The following is a 27402-nucleotide window of genomic DNA, read 5'->3' as shown; positions in this document are numbered from 1 at the left end:
GCTCCCCACACCCTTCCTGCCCCTGCTGACAAAGTGAGAACATCTGCTTTAAACCTTACCCCTGCTCTCTGGGCAAACTGAGCAGGGATTCTGCAGCAGCTCTGCTGACTCCTCACCAGCAGCGATGTGCCTGCTGTACAGGGACATGACCAGCATGGAAATAAGCACACCCATGATCTAACTCCATTCCACCCACCCAGACTGCCTTGTGAATGTAGAGCCTGGTAGATCTCTCACCTTCCCTTTCTGCTGTCATACAGCAAATCACAAATTAGGTTAAAGCAGAGTATTTGTGGGGCAGACAGGTGTTCACTGAGCTCCAAGCAGTGCTGGGCTCGTGGCACACCTTCCCAAAGCAGGGGATGGGCTGCTGAAACCTCTGTGGGGTGGTGTGCAGAACTAACAGAACCAGAAATTGGTCTAATTCTGATTTCTGAACTGCTTCTGATGTAATCTGCTACTGGGCTTGGTTCACTTCAGAACTATGGATTATTTTTACAGCTTTCTCTGCATATGGCCACTGAGTCAGACGAGATAGTTTGCAGACAAACACTGGCTCCTTTGAACCTGGCTGTAAAATTTCCACCAGTGCACTCAATTTACCTTTTGCAGGGCAGCAATGGCAGCATCTGTTTGGAACAGGAGTGCTGGGCCTCCTGCTCAATATCTGACCAGAACAACCCAAAATCTCCATCCAGAGCATGCAGGTACCACAGAGCTCATCCTTCCTCAGCCAGCCTGGGGGAATCACTGCTCCAAAATCTGAGACTGGGGGAAAAGTGCAAATTATTGATCCTGCCATCACATTAACACACGGAGTGAGCAATAAAAAGCTTCCTCCTGAGATCTCCATCTCAATGGAAGCAGAGTAAGTTGCCAATCCCACTGTGTTTGTCAGCTCCCCTGGATTATCAATGGGCCACGTGCTGTGAATCACATCTTGGATCCTGCCAGTTGTGTCTTGCTTTTACTATTTGTTCTGGGATGTAAAAACCACTATTGTAAGCAGTTCAAAAATACATGCTGGAAAATTGTTAATGCCCTAGTCATACAATGTCATTTTGAAGCTCCCTGGGAATTTAGATTTGCACAGCTTATTAGGATATGACCTTTCCCTTGATTTTTTTTATTTTAAGATCAAGTTAAGATGAAATTTCCCCAGTGGGAGTTGCTGTGTTTCCTTCACAGATAAGGAAAATAGCAATGGCAGTTCTGCATAGAGACAAATTCATACACTCCTGAAGCATGGACAGCCCTGTGGGCTTGACAGACATCCAGTGCATTCCTAGGGGCTGAGAGGGAGTTAAACAAAAAAACCCCAAAAACAAACAGTATTTTAACAAAGGTATTTCCCTAAATCTTTCACCTTTTTTTTTTTTTTAAATTTTTTTTTCAGTCTCATCTGTGAGGAGTTTTAAGGCCTGTGAGCTTGCATGCAGAGCACCAGGGCAGCACTGGCTTTGTGGAACACATTCCTATTCCTGTGTGGAATATCTGCCTCTACAGCAATGCTTTTTCCTCTTCACAGTACAGATTCTGGCTCAGAAATCCACACACTTCCCTGGGATTTCGTGAACCTGTTCTAAAAGCAGGAGGCTGTAAAATTAATTCTCCATATTTGTGCTATGGGCTGATTACCAGCTACCAGTCACAGTGGTTACTTACTTATTATATATTGTGTATAATAAACATTTTTAATAGTTTAAAATAGGGGTACTCCAACACTTCTTAATCTTTCTGCCTCTATGTCAATGAAACCAACAAAGACAATTAGTTAAATAACTAGAAGTTGAATGATATTGCTTATATTTTAAAATTTTTCAAATGCTCAAGATGGTAAAAACCAAGAACTGTTAATAAGCTCTTAAACTTTCTTCCTAAAATTAAAACCCATTGGCCAATAAAGAGACAACCAAAAAGAAGTGTCAACACAAAAGAAGTACATGTTTTGCTTTCTGGATATTCAGGGTGAAAGCTTTATGCATTGAACCTTTGCTAGGCAAACAACATTTTTTTTGTCAGCTATATGGATGCCAAAAGAAGAAAAGGAAGCGATGAGGAAATAAAGTGAATTACATTTTGTTACTTTTACTATTTTTGTTACTATTACTTGTATAACTGGCTGCCTTAATAGGTTGGGGTGGGCATAAAACATTGGTGCAAGGACGGCCCAGTAGAAAGGGAGGGTCAGGAGGTCACGGCAATGCCAAAACCAACAAAAGCCCACAAAGACTCAAAGGAGCCTCAAACCAGCCCCGCCACCTTTACGAGTTTCCGTGTCTGGAAGGCTCAGGAGGAGCTCTCTGCACTGCCCTGGCCCAGCTGGGAGCAGGGGGATCTCCCCAGCAGGGAATTTGCATTTCCAGCAGCAGCCCTTCCTCCTCGCAGGGCTGATGTCGGATCTCAGGATCTCAGTCCTGAGGTGCTGAGCCACCGAGACCACCTTGGGGGGCTCGGGAGTCCTGGAATGTTCCAGAAGTGTCTGGTGGCTGGACTTTGATCCTACACAGGAGACGACACCTGTATGAGGACAGGAGGGTTTCACCGGGGTGAATGGTGAAGGGATTGGTTAATTAGAGGGTGAGACACAGGGTTTAGGATTTCTGTACAGGGGGGTTTAGAGAAGTAAGATGGAGGAATTGGGGCGTGTCCTGTCCTTCTTCTTCTTCTTCTCCATCTTCTGTGGTGATGGTGGCACCTTTGGATTGGTTATTACTGAGAGTGCACCGAGTAATAAGAATAAATGGTATTGGGGAAAAATGATAAATATTGTACACGTAACAATGGGTATAAAGATAGGTGGCTGCCCCGGAGGGCAGCACAGTGTGCTCATGGCTGACTGCTGAGCAGAGCTCTGTTCGGCTGAAAGAAAATCTTTTAGATAAACAATTAATAAACATAAAAACCGAAAGAAGAACTGAAGCCTCTTCTCGTCCTTCGATACGCGGGCTGCCCCAAGGCCACCTCGGGCCTTTTCAGGCCCCTCAAACAGCCGAGATAAACCGGACAGGCTGACACTGCTGCGGGTTCACTGCTCCCACAGCAGGGAGCTGACAGCCTTGCCATGGTGTCAGGCTCTAGGCAGGGCTCAATCTGCAATGATCCCGGCCTAATCTGCCTCTCCTGGGCAAGTCCAAAGTCATTATCTGCATCAGCAGCCCAGGAGCTCTGTGACACTCGTGTGTCCAACAAGAGAGCAAACAAATGCCCGCCGATAGCATTCAGTGCCTATCGCCGCCAGCCCTGGGGTCACACAGCCCGGCTCTGCTGCCAACCAACCCAGCACCACTCCAGAAAAATAATAATAATAATAATAATAATAATAACTAACAATACTACAGCAGGAAAAAGGGCCAGCTGAACAGCCCGTGTTACAGGAAGGAATCTCCTGGATAACATCATTCCTGCTCCAGCAGTGTTTGAGCAGTGACTCAACAGACTGGGGTATCTTTTTTACGGCGGTGACACAGGGCTGGTGCAGATGCACAGTGCAGGCACTAAAAGTTTATTTGCAGAGGGCAGGACTGAACATTTCATGTGAGCACATTCAGGCCATGATAAAGAGCTTTGTCTCCCATTAGTAATTTAAAGGATTGTGATTTGCTACTCCCAACACACCTATAATTGAATTCCTCAGTCATAAAATCACTGGTGCCAAACAAGTCCTGATATCTTTTATCAAGCCTCTTTTTTCTTGTCATTTGTTAACATATTTCTTATGGAGCTTTTCTTCTTTTTATAGATACATTTGCTTTAGTTATAAATTAACCCTGGAATTTACTCTCCCAGAGGCCACAAACTGCTTTTTTATTCTCTTGGAAAAGTTTCAGGCTCTATGAATTGATGATTTGACACAATTTTTGAATAGCAGCTCGTGGTTCAGATACCGAGGAAGGAAATTCAAAAGATGGACAAAGTAGTTGAGGCTGAAGTGGAAATGTTTAGATGCCTTTCTGGGCCTTCTGCTCTGGAAGCCATGATTGATTTAGCAAAAGGGAAATGTTTCCCTGTGGGAATTCTGGTGCTCCCAGTTCCCTGTAGTGAAATACTCAGATCCAGACTCATTCTGAAATGAGGAACGTGTAGGAAGCCCCGGATTTCAGTGGCTCCAGAAGCTGCCAGCACATCCCAAAGGTATGCAGAATACTTCAGATTTTGGAATGCATCCTAAAACACCAATATTTGTTTAACAGATTGATTCATATAATTCCCATTAAAAAATAATGTTTCAGTTGACAATGTCATTGTAAAGAAAATAAGCTTAAAATATTCACTCCTATTGTGTCTTTGTTGGGCTCTTTCTCATCATCCTGAGGGCTTTGGAAACTCTTGGGTTTTTTCAGCCAGAACTGACTAAAAATGTAGAGGAGGTTGAACAAAAAGGGCTGATATCATTGTTGGTGTCACCACTGGAAGAGCAACAATTTGAGTTCAACTAGTAAAAAAAAAAAAAATTAAACTAAGAATTCCAAAATGAAGAATTCCAAAAATCCAAATGAAGAATAAAAAAAAAATACCCATAGGAAACAAATGGAATTGGTTCTACTGCTGAAAGGACTCTTCGGATAAGGGCAGAGCCACGCTTTTTAACAGCCACAATAATTCCTACATTATTAACTTTATTTCTCCTTCTGTGTTACTCTTAGTCCTATTACAAACCATGAAGTTGGACAATTTTGATTTGACATTAACACACCACATATTATTAAACACCACAGCTTCCCTGTGCCAAGGCCTCCCCACTCTCCCAATTGTGAATTTCCCTCTAATACCCAACCAGAATCCCCTTCTTTCAGTTCAGTGGGAAAAAAATGACAAGTTTTGTTTTTAAAAAATTCCTTTAAAAATTCATCTTTAATTAAGAATAAAAGAGCTTGGGGAGTGTTGGGGTGTTTTTCCTATAGAAATAAATGCTTTTCTGTAGAAATAAATGCTTTCCCCATCTCTAGCTTCCCATTGAAGACAATGGGAAAGCCTTACAAAGAGAAACAGATTCCTCCTCCCAGTCAATTATTTGAAGTTAAAATATTAAAATTTTCTCCTAAAGTTGTGCTTTGAGTCTCTGAATTGCCCAATTTTTATTATGAATTAAATGTCTAATTATTTTGAAAAATCTTACAGCTTATTCTGCATTTCTTCTTGAATGCTTCACCTGTTTCATTACCCATACAAGGTTCTTGACATTTCTTTTTAAGTCTCAACAAAACATGATAATTTCAGCTCCTTTAATTGAATCAGTGATCACAGAGCTGAAAGAATTTACCACTTAAAATATTTATCAACTTTTAAGGTAAAAATGAAATTTCAAACAGCGCCGACACTGTCAAATATTTCACCTCTCAAATTTTCAGGTGTTAAAATACACATTCATCTTTTAGATTTTACACTTCTGCGTGAAATGCTCTCTATTTAATGACCACCAAATGAAAATTCCATGGTTTATTTGGTGACACAGTTTGGCCCTGCTGTCCTTTGCAATGCCAGTGAGGGCAGGGGATGGTGAGCAGAGCAGGAATTAAAGCCAGGCCTAACCCCCTGCTCTCACACCTTGTGCACACATTTCCGAGCTTTGTTTGCCCTCTGCGCTTTCACTGGAGCCAGGAGGAATTTTCAGAGCAAACAGTTTGTAATATATTCTTTACAGGTGAGTTACAATGTTGTCTCTGGCTCTTGGAACAGACAGTAGGATAATAAAAAACTCAAATTATTTTTTCAGAGCTGTGACTGTATCATATACGAGTATTGCACTAAGATCTGCTCAGGACAGATGAATAAAGAGAATAAATTTTTGTATTTACTTAAGCTAAAATGGAAAATAAAACATAAAAATGGATATCTGGTGTGTTAATATAAAATCAAAATTTTCCAACTTCAATGGTTTATAATAGGACTGAGTAACACAAAAGGAGAAATAAAAGGAATAATCTGGGAAATATTGTGGCTGTTAAAAAGTGGGGCTCTGCCCTTATCCAAAGAGTTCTTTCAGCATCAGAACCAATTCCATTTGTTGCCTATGGGTTTTTTTTTTTTTAATTCTTCATTTGGATTTTTTAATTCATATTTTTTACAAGTTTAGCTCAAATTATTGCTCTTTATTCACACCACAAACTCCTGCAACTTGTTTCATCAGGGGTGAGAAAAAAATTGGAGTAATTTAAAAAATTCTGGGCTTTATCTCTTTTATTTATTTACATGGCAGCCAAATAAACAGGCAACAAAGGCTAAAATGACCTGCAGAGATTTTTCTTTTCGTGAAACTCCAACCTCTACTTTACCAAACATACAAATGATGTCTTGGGTGCCACAAGCTCTTTTAGAAAGATCTCCACATTACAAATCACTCCTCTTTTAGAGCTAAAAATCTAGGAGTAGAATTTTAAGCAGAGCTCATCTTGCTCTGAGGGCAGGAAGAAACTGAACAAGAAATGCTGACAGCTCTGGGAGATGTTTCAGCAGATTCCATGTCAACAAACTGAAGAATTTCACCAGGGCTCCCACTCTGGCCATGCTATCAACCTGGGTGGAAATTGTGAATGGCCTTTTGCAAATGGTCCATGGGCTCTGCTGGCTCCTAAATTATTTCAGGGCAGTGATTGAGTGGCTCTTAATTAGCTGGGCTAGAACTGGAGCAGGGACAGGTCCAGAATGCATCCATTGGACCTTCCCTCCTGCAGCTGTGCCCAAATTCAGCATTCTCTGATTTACTGGTGGCTCCAAGGCTTTGGTGAGACTGGGGAACATCATTGCTTTGGGGTTTTGTTGGGTTTAACTCCAATTTTACTCAACTGTGAAGCAGCTTTTCTCCTACCCGTGCTCCCAGTTCTGCTGTGGGGGGTTCTCCCCTCTCTGGAGCTTCAGCCCCAGTGTGAACATGAACAGGGCTCTCCTGAATCCCACCAGGATGTTTTTCTCTTGTCCATCACTTTACTGAGCACTAACAAAGGCACTGACCTCTTTATCCCAAATTTGCAGTTCATTTCAGTGAAATATCCGTGCAGAAACCCCTGTACAGATGGAAAACCCTAAACCACAAGTTCCATTCTTGATAATGATCAAATTCCTGTAGTTGCCATCCAACAGAGGCATTTACCCATCCATCTTCATGTCTCATAAAGACACAGGAGATGTTTTGCTGCTTCAAGACTCCACAATGTAAGAATGGCAATACTGCAGTGAATTGGAAAGCAGTTTTAAGGCTTCATATTTCTAATGATTCATTATTATATTGATATATTCATATATATATATATATATATATATATAATATATATTCATATATTAATATATTCATATTAATATTTCTAAATATTAATCTCATCTCCTACTCTGGAAATAGTGAATTACATACTGGCACCCCAAAATCACCCCCAGCTTCTAGGATAACCCACATTCTCCATGGATGTAGAGGAAAATTCCCTTTTCACCAGATTTGCTGCTCAGCACCAAAGGAAATAAGGGAATTTGTTCTGAAGAATGGCTTTTAGAAGATGAAGGGAGGAAAATCGTGTGGGTTCTGTCAGTATCTCTTCCCACTGCCACCCTCCCTTTTGCAGCATATTTCCAATTTTTTTTTCTCTGATTTAATTTCAGGAATTCTTACTCAGAGGATGTTTTCCTCTGTTTAAATGACACCCTGGAAGTAGACAGCAGTGCTATTTAGCACTTAGCCTACATTGTCTTTATTTCATTTATTTCATTTCCATATTCATAGCTAAATGAGCGCTCTATCACTCTGGCTGTTTTGAACTCCAGAGAATCCCTTTATTTCACAGAGTCACTGCCAGGTATAATTACTACATTCATCAGCCTTTCCTGGAGTAATTGTCAGGAAAGTGGCAGCCATGCCTGCATCAATTCCTTCTTCCTCCTTGCTTTTTCCTGCTTGCCTTCCAGGACAATGAAAGGCTCTCTCTACTTTCTCTTCCTTTGTTCACCTCAACCCTTTTCCTCCCTTTATTCCTCTCTTCAAAACTTTGGGGAGGAAAGGGAGAGATGGTCCTGATGTTTTCACACTTAGCAGTTTGTTGTGGGTTTGGTTTTTTTTTTAAATATAAAAAAATGTTAAATTTTTTTTTAGAAATTCAAATGAAAACTCTGCCATTCTGTGGAGATGCCCAGTCCAGCTCTTTCACCAAGAGTCACCCTCGTGTCTAAGGGTCAAGCTGGAGCAGAAACTCCAAATTGCCACATGGTTTGTGTGCTGTGCCTTCCTGTTGGTGGGGAGGAGACAGGAATCTGCGGGCCAGCCTGCGTCAGAGGCACGCTCAGCACACACAACTGGGGCTACGGACGAGTTATTGTTATTCTGAACTCACCTCGAGCGCGGCAACGCTCCCTGCCTGCCCTGCTGTCCCCAGGGACAGGAAAGCTGTCACTTGTTGTTAGCAGATCACACAGTTCCTGTTCTCTGAGGAGTCGTAAGTAAGGCTAGATTTGAAAAACAGAGCAAACTTGGGCAGAAAAAGAACAATGAGCAAGGATGCCAAAATACAGTGAAAGACCACGTTATGGCATTGTCAGCATATCTGAAACCAAGAAAAGCTGAAAATCTCATAAGAGACCAGAGAGAAGAATTCAAAATCAAGAAGGTTCCAACAATAAACTTTAGGCTTTGAGAAAGAAATTCAAACATCTGTAGTTTTTTAAAGAATTTTCCCATTTTTTAATACTTTTCATTGGCAAAAAAAAAGGGCTAAACAAATACAGAAACCCAGCAGGCATAGCTAATCTGCCCACTGCCTTCCTTTGAAATTTCCTTTAATTAATTAATCAATTAACTTCCTTTCCTGATGTTCACTGTGGACAGCTTCTTCCCATTTTCCCAAGTCCCTGCTCTGCTGGGCCTCCAGAGTCCCACACTGGCCTTCGATCCCTGCCCTAATCCACCACTGCAATTAATCTAATCACGCTGCACACCAGTAGCCTCCATTAAGATTAAAGATAATCTTGCTATTTCACAAGATTAAAAAAGCCAGAGCCAATCTTAACATCACACATTACTCCACCTATTCTGCATAAATTCTGTTTTCTGAATATTAGAAAAGAGGAGGGCACTGGTGATGTTGTTGTCTTGTAAAAGCAGAATTGAGAATATACAGAGGAGTTCTCTGGGCTTTTGTCTGATCTCTCACCTACTCGAAATTGGCACCAAAATGAAGAATGGCAAGAAGTGCACATGACTTCCACATCCTCGGTGTTACATCATGAAGGATGAAACAGCAGATTGTGTACAGCTCACGGTGTACAGCACAGCTGCTGCGCTGGGTGCAACTCTTGCCTTGCATAAAAAATGCCCTTCTCAACAAAACTGTGACTCATGAAAAAATTGACAGATACCAATGAAAACAGTGATAGGCTCATTTCATAATGGGACCTGCTGCTGTGGACTCTGACATTCCCCTGCTAAGTGGGTTTTTTATATAAATGAAGCATGTGGATCTTTAATATTCTATTTTTGGATTATGATTTTCATTGCCAACATTTTTTCAAGAAGATGTCTACAAGAAAATATCTCTGCTTTAGGAAAATGGGCTCTTGGTGCTGAAGGGTTTCCCAGTACTTCAAGCACTGTCAAGAGTTCCTGCCCACGCCAGCTGTGCTGTAATCACTGATTTCTTAATAAATCAGTAATCCTGATCTAAGAAAATAATTCCTCAAATGTCATTACCTGTGTCAGAATGCAGCTTGCATAACCTGATGCGTTACCCTGTCTGAAAACCTGGAGCAGTGCAAGGATTCCAAGTGTGGGTTTTATCCAAGGGCTTGGATCCCTGCTAAAAACCTGACACTAAAGCAGATTTTGGGGACATAAATATCCTGCTGGATTGGCCACAGGAGGGTCAGGGAACAAAATCTGGGCAGTGCCCAAAGGAAGCCGTGCAAGGAACCCTCCTGAGTTTCCTGTTCATCATGGCCTAATGTTCTGTGTCACAAAAACAATTCACCAGCTTGAGACAACTGGCGAGCTCACATCACAAATAATGCTCCAAAAGCTGGCAAAGCAGGGCTGGAATTTGCTTCCAGTAGCATTAATTAAATATAGTAATAATACTAATAACAGCAGCAACAACAATAACCCAAAGAAGCAAGGTAGGAACGACTAATTGAGCTTCCATCAGATTAAAAAAAATTATTTTGCCTTGCCTTACTAATAAAAAATACATTGAAGCTGTTGGTAAAAAACCCTGAGCCTTTCAATAGAATTCTTGAATATTTGCTTTTTTTCCTATTTTAAATTCAAGACCTGAAACTTTTGCAGCACCAATTTGGAGAATTGTTTTCTGTACTCAAATGAACAACTCCTATTTAGATGAGATCTTTACTAAAGAATCCACTCCAGGCCAATTCAGCAATTCTGGCAATAGCTGTAATGTAAATGCAAAAACATCCAAATGCAGGAAAATAAACCTTTTAAATGGTGCTTGTTTCATTCAGAGAGCTGATTTAATGTGAAATCCTTTTGTTTTAAATAAGGCTTAAAGTTTCCTCTTGTTTATCCTCTCAAACCAGCTTCAGCAACAGCTGGAAATTCTGAAAGTGAAAGCACATTTGCAGAACTTTTGTTTCCACATTCTCTAATCCTGTTCTAGGAAAAAATTTAAAAGTCTGCACCTCCATATGAGTACCCCCAAATATGCATCCATTTGTAAAATTCAATTTATATTGCCAACACTGCGGGATCTTTAAAAGAAATAAAACACTTGCCTGTTTTTCTTAGTATTCCCAATAATTTCAAACCTCAAACACGTTACCATGCCCTGATGTACAAACAAGGCATGCCAGAAATGCAGTTTAAGTGCAAATGTTGGCATCTGGGAGTGACAACAGGGAAGAAAAACAGTGAAAGCCTTGCAGGACTTCAGTGACTCCATGAAATAAATCCATCCCCTGTCACTGGTTAACTCCAGGGAGACTGGAGCATTCATCATTAATTCATTAATTTGTTTTAGACATAATAACTGCTAGAAAGCAAATAAATATTATATTTTTTTCCTAATCCTGAAGGGAATGAGACCCTCTGCTGCAGGCTACTCAAAATTTCTCCCTGAATAAGTTTAGAGAATACAGATAAACTCTGAGTAAATAAAGCAACCTTTTGCCCTCATGTACTTCTGTACTTGCTTATCTATAGATTTCTTTGGGTGTAACTGAAAATAAAATTTGGGTTTCTTGGTTTTTTTTTTACATTCATAGGTAGGATTCAAAATCAATCTAGCAACGTACCACATAATAACATGCTTCCATGAAGCTTAAAAACTGAGATTCAGCATAAAATGCTGTAGCTGAAATACTGAAATACCACTGTAGGGAACAGCAACTCCAAGGAAAACACATTCGAGATGGAAGGATAAACTCTCAGTTTTATTTACTGTAGACATAAAAAGTCAGGACCTAAACCTATCATGAGGAAATATGTACATTATGAAAGGCAGTAAATAGAAGTGGCTGCATTTTTCCACAAGCCCCCATATTAGATAGCACCACAAAGCACCAGGTCCAGGTAGTAAAACCTGTTTTTCTGACCACCCCTTCTAGAAGATCTTGGTGTGAGTGTTAAAGCCTGTAATTAACATTTTTCTTTCCATAGTTCCTTTTTTTGGTGGAACAATCTGAGTCTTTTGGTAGGCTGACATCTCTCTCACAGCGCCATGGGTGAGCTCACAGCAATATTCAATCCTCCCCCAGCACAGGGAGTGAAAATGTTCCTCTGTTTGTACACAGATGGCACCTGAGTTCAAAGCCTCTCAAACTTCAGAACTGCTGCTACACGGCCACAAATACTAACAGCAGTTACACAACCTCTCAGTTCAATAAATCTAAACAAACACACAAGTACTATGGACTCCTCATGCAATATTATAACATAAAAAATCCCATTTTATGCAACGCGCTGTAATCACGTATTGTGTAAAAAGTTTAAGACGAGATCATAATTCTGGGCAGGACTGCTCTGTGCAAATATGAAATTCTCTGCAGAGTAAATGCTGAAACTCAGAGGGAAACACGAGATGAAAGAAGAAAATTTCCACTGCTCTGCTTTATCCTATTCCATACAGCTGAAAGTAGTATGACTGATGCAAATCACATATTTTGGATTTTATACACACAGGTGAGTTAGAGAAGTTGGAGGTCTATAAAAAATTCTAGGATTCTGGCCAAAGGGAATCTAAAATATGTCCCAATCTCATCTGTAAATGCTGAAACTCAGAGGGAAACACGAGATGCAAGAAGAAAACTTCCACTGCTCTGCCTTATCCTATAAATATTCCATACAGCTGAAAGTATGACTGATGCAAATCACATATTTTGGATTTTATACACACAGGTGAGTTAAGGGAGTTGGAATTGGGGGTCTATAAAAAATTCTAGGATTCTGGCAAAAGGGATTCTAAAATATGTCCCAATCTCATCTGTAAATGCTGAAACTCAGAGGGAAACACAAGATACAAGAAGAAAACTTCCACTGCTCTGCTTTATCCTATAAATATTCCATACAGCTGAAAGTAGTATGACTGATGCAAATCACATATTTTGGATTTTATACACACAGGTGAGTTAGAGAAGTTGGAGGTCTACAAAATATTCTAGGATTCTGGCAAAAGGGGATCTAAAAAATGTCCCAATCTGATCTGTGATAAAGAGGAAAGACACCAATCCCCATGGAGCCCATGAAATTCCAGCAGCCCGTAAAGCAGCACGAAGGAGACGATTTTACAATGGCACAATAAGAGCTGTGAGAAGACCAAAAGTAGAATCCATGCCTAATTGGAAGTCTAGAATAAACTAACACCAACTGCAACGTCTGCACCAAAATGTTGGCGTTTCATTTGGAGCTGAAATACGTTAAGCAATTGATCATGTAAAAGGCAGATGAACTTACTCCTCCTGTTACACTGGCATTTCTCACAAGTTTTAAAGCAAAATATGTAGGACTTGAGCTATAATACATACTCATGGTTATTTAATTTCAGGCATTTAGTCTCACAGGGCAAGCAGTAATTCCTTTAGAGCCGGAGCCTCAATTTTGAGCACGCTAAACCCACAGCCACGCAGGAATCCAGCAGTAATTGCAAGGGAGCAAACTGTACAGAGGACTGAACTTTTATCACTGCAAACCTGATCCTTCTGAGACAGCACATCCACCACTGACCTCAAGGAAGCTGGGATTTGGATCCAGTTTTTAGATTCTATGCATCTCCCACGAAACCAAGAAGTTCCTTCGCTGGCGTGGAGTGCTCTGTGTATTTTCTGTTGGGATATTACCTAATATTTATTATCCTGTGTTATCAGAAATTACACAGAGCCTTTCAGCAGTGCTGAGATTAGCAGGAAGCCATTCCTACCACAGGGTTAATCCCTTCCCTACACACACACATCCCCTGTAAGCATGTGCAGAACCCCACAGGGATGTTCACCCCACGCAGTGCCGGACGTACACCCCCAGAGCTGCGGCACTTTGTGTTTTGTAAACTGCTAATTATCAACCAGCAGAGTAGACTTTGGGATTCAGAGACTTGGATTCATAGACTTTGTCCTGAATGTGCAGCCTGCATGGCATGGAGGAGATCTGCTTAGTCATGAGGAAAGGGGGTGGCTTATGCAAGTCCACAGAGCATCTCCTGCTAGTCCATTCCAGAAATTCACAGCCCGGCTCTGGAGCTGCTCCTCCTCCTCCCCTGTCCAAGGGGGATATTCCCCTGTCTCCAGGGAAAGCTTAGAAACTGCCAGGTAAAGAAAAGAGGATACTGCTTAGAAGTTGAGATGTTTTTTGCTGCAAATTTAGAGATTTATTACACAAACCCCTAACTTTTTCTGTTATAATGCTGATTAGAATCTATTACCATTATCAGCATCGTTTACTCTTGCAAGCATAAATGGACAAGTTAAAATTTTCAATTTCATTTTTTGCCTCAGTCTCACTCCTGTATTGTTTCTCCATTGCAAATGGGGAGTTCTTTGCATTCTCACATCCCAGATCACACTGTATTGAGGACAGGGGCAATTATTCAATTATTTCATTTGAGTAAGAAGATGGCCCCAGTCTTGACTAGGCTGCTCGGTACTACTGCAACACAGGTAATTAAAAATATCTATATAGTTCATGTATCACGAATTTTAATTGGGGAATGATGTCATTGTTTAGTTCAGTTCTATAGAGTGGTTTATGAGAGGGCAAACAGGCCAAATAATATAATGGAAGGTGTGGGTGGAGTGGGAGAAAAATGTGAACATCATCAAACTGACTTCAGTTCTGCGAAAGTTTCCGGATGGGAAGACTGCAGAATAGGCCTTGCTTCAATTTTTTTTTTTCCCCCTCTAAATTTACAGAGCAAAACTCCACGACAGATTTATTATAATTTGCCCTGCAGTGTGAGCAGAGCTGACAACCCTGCAGCAGGAGGAAGAGGGAAGCGCATGCTGCAGCAGAAGAGCTGATGCTGAAGTAGAAACTTAATGTTTCCTATGGTTGCCACATTTATTTTCTCCTTCCTATTTCCTTATACCTGCAAGACCTGGGAGTATCCCAAGCCCACTCACCACAGGGCTGAGTAGCAGGGTGATAATTTGCTTAGCACCAGCATTTTCTGCATTGTCCCTGGTGCCTGAGAGCAGCACCACTGGAAAAAGGTGGACTACCCTACATTTAAAACAAAGCACAACTGGAAAAACTCCCTGAGCTCTTCTCTTTGTGGAAAATAAAAAGTGGAAGGGGGAAGAGACGAAAGAAATAGAAAAGGTTTATAATTTAATGAAGGAATCAATTGATGTTTCATATTCCTAAGAATCCAAAGACAAATCTTACGGCTTTTCCATTTTTCAAGCTGCCTTGGAAAAGCCTCCACAGGGAAAAAGACAGGGGTGAGGAGGAGACTTTTCCCCAAGTAAATGGAGTCCTTTAAATTGTAAATTACCTCCTTTAACTTGTCCTGTTATTGGGAACCCCCAAGTTCTGTCTGAGGCGTGAGGAGTAGAACTGAGTGCATCAATGTTCTCTTGCTTTGGATTGTTTCTAACTCTTCCTCTTGTTAGTTCACACCAAGTGACCTGACACACAAAGAACATGTGGCACAAAGTCCCTGAAAACCAGATCCTGCTGTTAAAAACTAGACACCATTATGGAAATACAGAGTGAAATAATCAGCACTCATCACCTAATACCATGCTGGATTTAACAAACCTATTAGTGATTAAAAAATGAAACCAGCAGCAATAACTAATGGAAAGTGTTGTGTCCATGACTTCAAAAGCCTCATGGAGAATTTGTAATTGTGGGATGATTCCTCTTGAGTAACTGCACTGCAAACTTTTACTGCTTGGCAGAGAAGGACATGGGAACAATCCTCGTGAAAAAGCTTGTAAAAGAAACTCAGATTCTCAATATCAAACACACACAGTTGGTGATTCACAATTAGCCTAGGAAAGATCTTCAACTCCACTCTGAGCAGATTACATTTAAAAAAACCTGAAGAGGGCCTCACCAATCAAGTTGAAAAAAAGCATTAATTTCACTTTTCATTATTTGATCTGGCTTTGTACAAGACAAAGTTTTCATTCCACTTTTAAATTTTTCTTGTTTTTACAACAAAATTGTTTTCAAAATTCATTTTATTAGCCATTGCTATAAGGAGGAAATTACACTAAAAGTGATTGAAACAGTGCCTAAATTTATTTTATTGACTTAGAAATGGACTTATGGTTATTTAAAAAAGTCCACAAAAGAGTCAGATTCAGAAGCACTGTTGATAAGGAGTGCATTTATCAGTCCCACAAGGAAGGTTAAAAGGCACAGCTTCGATATCCTTCAATTAAATTCTAATATTTCACTGCCTTCATTTCAGATTCGTTACATGGAACACAAATTTATATCAGGAAAAATATTAGTTGTATATTCTGTGTTATAATGGATGTTTCGTTGAATGTTGATGTTAAATACATTGTATTATCCAGGAATTTGGCATTTCTAAGGAACACAGACCATCTTAAGGCTGTTTGGAAGTACAGAATCTCTGAACCACTACAAGTTAGTGAGATATTTTACAAAACTGATGCCTAAAACCATTCAAATTCAAAAGCTGTCTGTGTAAAAATGCCTTTATATTATATTTCTGATTGGTTATCATTCAAAGTCAGTGCCAACTATTTTTTTCAGCTCTCTCTCCCCTTGACAAGCCCATGCTTATATTGTGCCACATGCCTTAACACACTGCTAGCAGTGATTTCTTGTAATCTCATAATTAAATCTCTGAGCAATTTTTGCAGCAATTTTTTTTTTTTGTGACAGCCAAAGTGAATAATGATGTCAAACACATCACTTGATGCACCCAATTCTGATATTAACGAGAGCACACCACGTGAAACTTCTTTTCACAGGAGAGCACTCAGTATCATATGCCACAATTGCTTGGTGTACGCTGGGAATTTTTGGTTAACTAGTAACAAATCATAGTAACCTTTTAAAAGGTAAATTACTTATTAAATGATAGGCTTATTCCCACTAGAAAATAGATATTTTTAAATGGAACATTGTAACAATGTTCTACAGCAAAAGCTTGTTCAGAGATGGGATAGCCAATCACAAATATGAATCCAAACCCCTGGTTATTTCAAGGAGAATTAAAACTGATTTAAAGGAACCTAAATTCCACAGGACATCCAGAAATTGATAATTCCCTGAGCTTTTGATGACAATAAATACCAGCCTTACATCACCGATATTAATAACGCATCCCTGTTAAGTCAGCATAGTATTGTCGTGTGTACACAGGGCCACAAAGTTACAACACCACAGGAACTTGCACTCTCTAGCTGCAGAATCCCCTGGGGAGAAATGACACCAGGAAGATTACAAAACGCTCCTGCGAACCTGAGGCATGCCATCAAGACACAATATATTTCAACATAGCATCTCGGTTGTTGCAGGCTGTGAGAGGCTCCCCGACTTTCTGCGATTGGGAAATTGAAGGAAAGGATAAAAAAAAAAAAAAAAAAGAGGAACGAGCTGTTCATTCATTACGAGAGCAGCCAGGTGAGCCCAGCAGTGCCCTGGCGGTGCTTCCCCCACGGGCGGCAGGGATGGAGGGCGCGCAGCGGATCCATCCATCCATCCCTCCATCCATCCATCCATCCATCCATCCATCCATGCATCCTCCTGCCCATCACCGCCTCACCTCAGCGGGGCGGCCCCGAGCATTCCCCGCTGCCGCCGTGCCGGACCCGCTGCTGCAGCACCATGGACACAGCGCCCGGGCTGCCCCGGCCGCAGCGCCGGGAGCGCACCTGGAGCGCGGCCGGGGCGCTCCGGGCACCGCATCCCGCCCGGGCTCCGCCAGCGAGCGCTCCGCTCTGCCCGCTCCAAGGGGCCCGGCCCGCCCGGCCGGCACACCGAGCATCCATCCCCGGCGGCCCCGGGCTCCGCGTCCTGCCCGCCCCGAGCCCCCTCAGCCCCGCAGCCCCGCAGCCCCGGCGGCCCTGCCCTCACAGCCCGCGGTGCCCTCACGGCCCGCGGCTCCCTCAGCCCCGCGCTGCCCGCGCCGCCCCTCACCTCGGGGCCGGTCCCCGCAGCCGCACGGCGCTGGCGCTGTCAGTTCTCAGCGGGAGCAGCCGTTCCCTTCCAGCGGGATAAACTCCCCCGCTCGGCCCGGCCTCCCGGGCAGGGCCCGCCTCCCCCCGGCGCCGCCTCCGCCGGCCCACGGCGAGCGGGGCTGGCAGCGAGCGGGGCCGGGCCGGGAACGGGCCGGGCTGGGCACGGGAACGCGGACAGGGACGGGGATGGGGACCGGGGGATGGCGAAGCAGAGCGGGACGGGACAGGCAGCGGGCAGTGAGGATGATGATGAGAAGGAGGCGGCTCCTTCCTCGCTGTCCCCTCGGGCCGTCCTGCACCCGGCCCGGCCCGGCCCGCACAGCGCTATCGGCCGCGTGGAGCCGAGGGCAGAGCGCGGCCCCGCAGCGCAGCTGGAGTTTGATCTCTGCTCCCTGTAATCTCCCGTAACTGAAAATTCACTTTTTCCGCCTGCCGGCTGCTTTCTCTTTTGCCTTGCCATGCTGCAGCCGGCTCCGCTCCGCGCTGCGCGGTTTGCTTTGGCCGGCTCGCCTCACGTCAGGCTGTGTCCTGCTGTGACAGGAGTAAAGGCTTTTCTGACAAGGTTCTTAGCAGTAACGGAGGTAAAGCAAATTCTTTTAACTTTTTTTTTTCTTCTTTTTTTTTTTTTTTTTTTTTTTTTTTTTTTTGCTTGAGATTATCTGTGGGCGCTCTTCCCCCCTGCCAGGAATGCAGAGCCGAGCTATGGTATAGGCTGTGCTCGGTACCTCTCTCCAGAGGCAGCAAGCCCCGACAAGCCTGTCACCTCCTCTATCTCAGCCTCTGAGGCTTTGAAAAAGAAGTCAGATGTGGAAAAAAAGGCATAAGATCAACAGGCTTTAAGAGAGTCATCCTGGAACTCGAGGTGCCCCGGGATACAACAGTTTATCTTGAAAAACTCCTGATCCCTTGGACATCACTGCAAGGTTGAGAGGATCCCAAATTTGCCTCATTATGTCTCTTAGTCATCAAGAGTTTTGAAAGAGAGCCCACATTTGCTTTATTATTTGTATACTGAAGGCAATTTATAGATTAGGGTTGAACACGTCAAAATACCTGGACTACCTACAGATACTAACTTTGCCTCCAGCCTTTTGTTTATGAGAACAATCTCTCTGTCTGCAGAGGCTTGAAGCCTTGTGTTAATTTTTATGAGAATTATCTGTCTATTTGTATAGGCTTGAGGTGTTACCTCTGCCTTGACAGATCAAGGATTTTTTTTTTTCAATTCCTGCTTTTTCCCTTTCATCTGAAATTTTTTTAGCCTTGGAAATGTGGAAATATTTTTTTTAAGTGGTTCTTTTTTATTGTTTGGGTTGGGTATTTGAAAAATTATTTTAACATACTGCAGTAATAACCTATTCCAGTAATACCCTGGCTCAGAATTAGAAGCCAGGTCCTGAAAACAAGTAAAACAAACCCTCAGAATTACCATGGATGAACAAAGAAGCAAATGTGGGTAAAACAATCTTAACAAAGAGGTTTTAAATGCCTCAGTTATTAATATTTCTACCACTTTACAGCAATAGCAGAGGTGGAGTTTCAATAGAAAGTTAAAAGGAGAAGGATCTAAGCTGGACCCTCACAGAATTCTGATTTACCCCTGGTGAGAGCAGAACTGCTGCTCTGCTGCTGGAGAATTCCCCATTTAGTTTAAGTGTCTGAAAAAAGGGGATTCCTCCCCAAAATCGAGGTTTTAACCTGCAAACTCTTTCAAACCCCCTGCAACTGGAAGCATTCCAAAAATTGGCAGGTATTGATAACATCCAGTGGGGACTGGGCAGCCCTGCTTTGAGCCCAGGCTTTTAATAACGGCAGAAATACAAAGCACAGTTTGGATTTTAATTAAATGGCACGGGTGAGACCGATATCTCTGTCAGTCCAGAGAAATCAGCCAAACACAGCTTCCACAGAAATATTGCAAATACACTCTCAGTCTGTTTCTGTGCTAAGCGTTGTTTTCTTTAGCAAGTTCATCTTTTGAACAGAACTCATTAAATATAAAGCAAAACCAGAGTGATAACTTATGTAAAAATTACTTAGATTTTGTAAATATGCATTTTAGCAGATGGAGATAGGAAAGGAAAAGATTACTTACTCTGATTTCCTGCTTAACACGGATTTTTAGGTAGGATTTGATATCCTATTAAATGTTTCTTTTGGACAGCTAATCTTAATTTGAAGAATGAAGAGATGAAGAGCCCATACATTTTCTCTGGTAATTAAAAGCGTGCCTTACTTATTATTTGAATTAATCTCTTTATTTCTTTTTTTTTTCCTTAACAAAGAGTGTGTTTTTTGTAGAAAAACTTAGTAATTTCTATACTGGCAAAGAAATAAAACAGGCTACAAATGTATTATCTGTTCTGTAATCAAGTTGCTTTATACAGTACTGAAATGGTCATAATAAAGACATTTATCAGTTTCTGGTAAGTTTTTGTTTGCATTGTTTGGCTGTGCAGTTTTTGATGATCCAGACTTTCTCCCCTGCTTATCTGAGAGGATTCCTGAGTTTGGCTGGGAGCTCTGGGAGTTATGAAACAAGAATGAAATGTCAGGCTCAGGCCTTGCTGAACCATGGGCAGCTCTGCCCTAAGTTCAAAGACAAGCAGAAAAGACTCTCTCAGCATCAGTTCTGGTTTTAAAATTAGAAGATAATTTGCCTTCACACAAGATCAATTATACTCTGTTTTTTTTTATTGGGTATAAAAGCATTAGCTAATTCTTTTCATGTGAAAGAATTGCATTTTAAACTCACTTTAATCAGCCCGTTTTTCAGGGTGAGTCTTTTTGAAGCATTTATTGCATCTGAAAAAAAAATATTATTTCTGCTTGCAGTTATTACTGACTGGCTGTACATGATGTGTTTCAATTATTCAGAAAATTTGAAGTAGATTAAATTGAATCATGTGGCAAAAATAGTTCTCACTGAGATGAGAAACTGAAATGAGGACTTTGTGGAATCTCCAGATGGATCAGGGTGTTAGCAATGACAAAATAACCTCCCCTGAGTGGTTTCATTTCTCTTTTCCATCTTGGTGAAGGAATTTCTGTGCAACAATTCCTAAGGAATTCCAGGTAGGCATTTATGGTTAGAAAAACTAATTTATTGGAGGTGATGCTGTGATTTTGACAATTTTTTTGAACACGCTGGCAACCTCGCAAGGATTTCTACCCCTTCCCATCTCTGCAAAGACACAAATTCCATTTTTTACTGACTTTTTATGCTTCCCCTGGGCTTGTGCTCAGTCTCTGGGTGCATTACTCAAGTTTCAAACCGCCCCTCACGCAGTGTGTCCCATCCTGGTGCTCTGGGATGCAGTGGAGAAGGAGCCAAACTTTTAACATCTAGAGGGCAATCTCCTGCTCTGAGAGTGCAGCCAGAAATCTGACAGCCTCAGCAGCAAGCCCTGATTGTGCAAAATGCAATGCTTTAAAGGAATGGAGTTTCAATAAGTTAAAAATGTCCTGTATTGCTGCCTTTTTTTAAAAGCTACCCCGTGTTCTGTCTCTTGGGTAATGCAATATTTTAATTCGTATATCTGGCGTCCTTTTATTGATAAAAAACATATCTTATTTGCCTCAGCATATCTCATTCTGGCAGTTTTTGGTCTGGGAAGGGATTGTTTTGAAAAAGCAAGTCATAATATCACAGCACGCTGCTATCTGCGGCTTGCACACTCTTTTCTTGCAGGGAATTCCGAGTTTCGGCTGCTATCAGTGGCATTTTACACAGATCCACTGCATGAGCTCGGTGTAAAGTGCATTCCTTGGGCAGGGGAGAGAGCTGGGTGAGTCCCTGCTGGGATCCTGCAGGAGGGAGAGCGGCAGGCACGGTGCAGATTTTGCACAGATAACTGCAGAGCGGGTCAAAACAAGAACCCCTTCGAAATGAGCCTCCTCTGCCTGAACTTCCAGGCCTGGATAAAAAAGAGAGCAAAATCCAACCCATGCCTGCTTTAAATGCACTCAAGCCAGGATCACACCAGCCTGCCTACCTAATTTTAGGGAGGCTTTCTTGTCTGATTTTAATGGTTTTCTTCCTCATCTTCAGTCTCCCCCCAGCTCTTCTCTGATTTCTTCTTGGAGGGAATAACTTTCTCCCTAGGACTGCCTGGCTCTTCTCTAGTGGGATATGATATTGCTGTTCCAGTCCCTTTCTGATTGAATGGGCCCAAACTGCACATCACAGACAGCTGGCAGGCAAAAGGAAATACAGGAATAAGGAGCTCAAGCACAAACTGATGTGTCAGATGTGTTAATCCATCCCAAATTCGTTTCTGAAGGAATCCTTTTAAAGCAACCAAAAGGTGGTTTTGAGCCTCATTTAAAACCAGTTTATCCGAAGTTCTTGGCTGATTGAGCTGAGACAGATTTATGAATGTAAGTTAACTTCAGAAATCCAGATTTCTACAATTATACATGCTTAGGCGTCTGAAATGAGGAGCTGATGCAACCAGGGCTCGGGGTTGTGCTAATCTGAGATGGGAAGGAGGTGGCTGGCTTGTGGTTAAAGCATGGGACTGAGCTGCTGAGAGGTCCTGCTTCTATTCCTGGTCGTGTCACTGACTTCCTGTGGGTCACTGCAGTCACTGAGCTCTGTCTCTTTTTACTAATTTATGAAAAAGAAATAATATTGCATTGCTGAAGCACTGCGAGACAAGTCGCTGCTGTCTGTACCATTGTTTTATGCTCAGAAAAGAAATTTGGGTCAGCAGATCACAACCACATTCCTAAAGTAACTCCTTTTGGAAAATTTGCTGTCTTATGCAGCAATTCAATGATTCCACTAAAGACTAAAACCTCAAAAATACAAATTTTAACTTAAAATGTCTCGAGAACTTTTCTTCCAGGTTCCAATTAAATATTTGTTCATGGGAGGGATTGTGTTTTCCTTGTAAGAGTATGAGAAAGGTACTCAATCCCTCATAATTGTGAAAAAATAATTAATCCCCCCCATTATTTCCTTTGGAGGACTGCTCATTTTACTCATATACAAAATAGAAATAATATTGCATTGCTAAAGCACTGTGAGCCAAACCATTGCTGTCTATACAATTATTTTATGCTCATTATTTGTGTATAATTGTATCAGCAGATCACTACTATGTTCCTAAAGTTATAGGAACATACCTAGTTATAAAGCTATATTCCTAAAGTTATAGGAATATACCTAGTTATAATGTTATATTCCTAAATGTATAGGAATATACGTAGTTATAAAGCTATATTCCCAAATTTATAGAAATATATCTAGTTATAAAGCTATATTCCTAAATTTATAGAAATATATATAGTTATAAAGCTATATTCCTAAATTTATAGGAATATATCTAGTTATAAAGCTATATTCCTAAATTTATAAAGTGTATACAGTTATAAAGCTATATTCCTAAATTCATAGGAATATATCTGGTTATAAAGCTATATTCACAAATTTTTAGGAATATATATCTAGTTATAAAGCTACATTCCTAAAGTAACTCCTGTGGACAATTTGCTGTCTTACACAGCAAGTCAATGATTCCAGTAAAGACAAAAAAACTCCAAAGTACAAACTTTTACTCAAAATACCTGGAGAACTTTGCCTCCAGATTGCAATCAGACATTTGCTCACGAGGAGGATTGTGTTTTCCTTGTCAGAGTATGAGAAAGGTACTCACTCCCTCATAATCGTGAAAAAATAATTAATCCCCCCCCTGCCATTGTTTCTTTTGGAGGACTGCTTGAAGATCTCTTGGTACTTCCATTTCCTATAACCTTTGTCCTGCTTTATAGTTTTTATACATTGTTGTGATGGAGTTAATTTGGAGCACTATTTTTAAACCCCCTGCTTTTTACATATTTTCCCCAAATCTCCAGGGTGCTGGGATGGACGTAGGAAACGCTGCCTGCCCATGAAACGCTGGTGATGCTGCAGAGCAGCAGTTCTCCCTGCAGCTCCTCAATCCCAGGGAAATCCTGCAATGGGAACATCTCCTCCTCCTGAGGAGCATTCTCAGCACTCCTGTCACAGAGCTCTCATTCCCATCACCACAGTTTGCATTTCTGCTGCAAAGAGGTTCTAAACCAAGGAAATCAGGGTCTCTTCCAAATGTCCTGTGAATGAGACTTATTGACTTAAAGGCTTAAAGACATTTTGGAATTACTTAGGTGACAAAGACTGAAAGAGAAGTAGATGACATTCAGCTTATCCTATAGATTTAATGATGTTTGCTGGAATGCCTTCATTAGTCTTTACAGTGAATGGGTTGCATGGCTTTTGATAAAAGACCAAAGATTGAATACAGCAGTTTCTTGATTGTTTTTGTAATTAATATACATTATTATAACCCTGAGTATCCTAAAACAATGCCATTTTAGTCCTGTCAGTTCTGAAAGGATCACAATAAAATGTGAGCATCCTTTTCTTTATCCACAGGTGTTGTGAGCTGACAAAATACACACCAAACTCTGCCTTCTGATTTATCCAGTCAGGAGTGGCAGATCCAGACAGAACTCAGTGAAAAATCACCCCAATATTTATCCTTTTCATCCATTCCCAGGTTATTTTGTGTAAATGCACTCAGATGCTGAACCCAAAGGCCTCAGATGAGATTTTAAAAAGTGTAATAAATATCTCCTTACTCCGTGATTAAACCTTCATCATAAAAACGTGCAGGGAATTCTGCTGGGCAGAGAAACAGGGAGTTTAATCCTTACTTGAATGATGCTTTGCAGAAGTGCAAGAAAACAGAATATGGCCAGGCAAAGCAGCTTGGGATAGGTGTTACATTAAAGGCATCGTGTTCCAGCCATGCAAATTGCTCTCCTGCTTTGTCTGCTCCCCTGCTCAACTGACTCTTGGTAGTCCTTCAAATAAGTCATTATTTTCATTTAAGATCTGAAGACTCCTAAAAAATAGAGTTAATAACTGGTTGTTAGGCTGTGCTGAGCATTAGAGGATGCCAGGTAACTTGAGCAGTGAATCAGGGGCTATTTTGGGGAGAAAAATATTACAATAATTTTCAGGAAATAACCTTTTTGTTCCAAAACAGCTGTCATTGAACACTATTATATCTACAACAATTAAAATTATCTTTGGTAACTTTTAGTATTTGGCTCTGCTCCATCATTGTTCAGTTAAATATTTTTCAAGTGTTTTAGGACTTCTGCCCACTGTGTGCCTGAAACCCTTCATCATCACTGGAGAAGCTCCTGGGTTTGTCATGTTTTGCTCTCTCAGGACATCTGACAGTTTCTGTGGAGGTTTTTTTGGCCATTCTATAGCAGCAGCCCTTCTGCTGACTCAACCTGAGCTCTATAGAATTTGCCTTTTCATGTCGAGGGTTGAGTGCCAAAAAAGTTTTTAAAATGATAAAAAAAAAAAGTGCTAGCTAACTTATAAAGTGAGTTAGGAAGCATGTGCAAACATCCTGGTGAATTTAAATAGCTGGTTGGATCAGAAATGGAGGAAAAATAACACTGGGTCAGGAACAACACACAAAGCAGCCAGAAACCTGGTATTTCTAATTTGGGATATAAATACTCCCTGCTGAAAATTTCTTTGTTACAAGATGCAATTGATTGAATAAAGGCAGCTCTAGAGTAGAGGGTAGTGGTGGTTGATGGCTTTAATATGTTTCAAAGCCCAATTAAAAATATTTCCACATTGCTGGGATTTTTTATTCCCTCAGATTGTATCTAGCTGATAATGCAAATAACATTTTTTAAAATATTTTTCAGAATGAAATTGGAGTTATTTTTATTGCAATAGCATTGTAATTGCTCTCTGTGGCTCTCAGCCCTCACTATTAGCAGAGGAGAGCTGAAAAAGTTCTTCAAAAAGTCTTTTATACACATGTGAGGTATGGTAATTTTTTATTAATAGCTCATTTGCATACGCTAGCATGCTTAATTTTATTTGCATAAGTTAATATAGAAGCATCCCTTCTATGGGATGTGGAGCAGATGTCATCAAACTCATTTTTCCTACAGAAACCTTTTTCTTTGTGAACTTCATTAAGAGCATTTTCTTCCCCTGTGGTTGTGTGAGCAAAACGATGAAATTCTGGCAATTTACAGAGGACGTTGTGCTGATTTCTGCATTTGAGTTTTATATAAAGCAATAAATAACAAAATGCAGCAGTTCAGTACACCATGGAGTAGAACCTGGCAGTCCACTGCTGTTTCAGTGAACCACAGTAAATTTAATATCAATTCCCTGCTTTATTTGAGAATTGTGCAGGTTTGGGCCTGGTCGTTGTTCTGTGCTCCAGCAGCTGAACCTGGAGCCAAACCTGTGGACGAAAAGTGCAAAAATGGGGGTAGAATGGTAGGACAGAAAATTGGATTCTAGTGGGAAATTCTCATGGTACATTGTAATTTATTGTGCCTTTGAATCGTTTATTTTATTTATTTTCCTGCTCAAATATGCTTAGCAACAAACTATCCACTTGTAAAAACTTTTTGTATTGGGTGGAGTTTGGCCCTTTGCTGAATTTTTTTTTCTCTAAATAGACTTTTTAGGTAAATCAATTTCTGTCATAAATCACTGAAAAGCTGAGTTTTTAAAGGATAAAATACAGATAATAAAGAGTATCAGAAATCAAGATTATCTTATCATAACCCCTCTCCTCAGAGTGTGACAGTTCCAATCAGGTCACAATTGAAATCACTTTTTTGGTACCAGCTGCTTTTCCATAATTTTGGGTTTTTTTTCAGGAATAATTTACAGCTGCTTCCAGAGAGCAAAACATTTATTTAAATATGAGTAAAAACCAATGTACACCTTTTCCTTCCAGCCAGAGCACAGAAGTTTCAGCTCACTGGGCGCAGTTCTCACTTTCACTCCTAGAAATAGATGGGTCACTACTGAGAGCAGGGGGAAGTTACAACAGGAGAGATTTTTTGGGGGGAAAATGGCTTTTTTGGGGGAAAAGTGTGCTGGGGCTTGGGCAGCTTTGCTCTACGAGGACATTTTGGCAGGATAAAATAACAAGGATTCATAACGGAATTTAAAAAGCAGGACAATAAATGCCCAAGAAGTGAGAAGCAGAATTTCAGATTTAATATCCACGCAGCAATGCAGAGCGGGAGTAATGCAGGATTTGAACTTCCATTAAGATCAGGAGAACAAAAAAGATTTAAAAATTGCCTTTGTCTGCAGATATACATCCAAAAAATTACTAGAAATTGGGAGAAAAATTTATTTGTTTTAAGAATTCAGGCTGTTTCTTGGAACTGAGTGATTAAACCTGCTGATCTTAGGTCAGGAGAAGGAAAAAACTTGGGGTCACTGCTCTCACCTATGGCAGCAGCCTCCTCCCATTCTGTGCTCTCTGGTTCCAGTTTCCTGTTTACTCATCATGCAGCTCCAGGCTGGTTTTGGCTGGAGTTTTATTCATAAAACTTTATTCACATTCATTCATATTCGCAGTCATTTATTCATTTTAATTTAATTGATTTTTTTTTTAAATGCTGTTGGGAATTTCAGCTCCATTGATATTTTGCCTCAGCTGTTTTAATTTTACAATATTCCTATTTTTAACTTGTGTGATGTGATCTCTGATGGTCTGATCCATTTACCAGCTCAGGTTTTTAAATGGTTTTAAACTGCTTTTACTTAATGTTTGTATTTTTGAGAAACAGTTTCTATAAAAATATCTGGGTTTTTTTTTCAACTAGACAGCATTAAAACTTATTTCCCAGAGACATTTATTTGGTTCTCTAAAACTCTGAAACTGCTTAAATTGAGAAAATAAATAATGATTTCTGGTGGCCAGGTGAGAGTAGGAATGTGCACAAGCTGCTCTGGGATCTGTGGGCATGGCAGCAAATCCA

General features: G+C 40.9%; 1 protein-coding gene across 1 annotated transcript in view; it reads right to left on the bottom strand.

The window, feature by feature from the left end:
• The window catches only part of PPARG (peroxisome proliferator activated receptor gamma), a 58225-nt gene extending 40566 nt beyond the window's left edge, over positions 1-17659 (bottom strand). The window contains exon 1 of the mRNA XM_064724262.1: positions 17543-17659. The gene's annotated coding sequence lies outside the window, so the exon portion shown is untranslated. The remainder of the gene's footprint in view (positions 1-17542) is intronic.
• Between the last annotated feature and the right edge of the window lie 9743 nt (positions 17660-27402).

Source organism: Zonotrichia leucophrys, chromosome 12 (genome assembly GCF_028769735.1).
Source record: "Zonotrichia leucophrys gambelii isolate GWCS_2022_RI chromosome 12, RI_Zleu_2.0, whole genome shotgun sequence".
Taxonomy (NCBI): Eukaryota; Metazoa; Chordata; class Aves; order Passeriformes; family Passerellidae; genus Zonotrichia; species Zonotrichia leucophrys.
The sequence above is the reverse complement of the archived record's forward strand: the minus strand, read 5'-3'. Positions and strand labels throughout refer to the sequence as shown.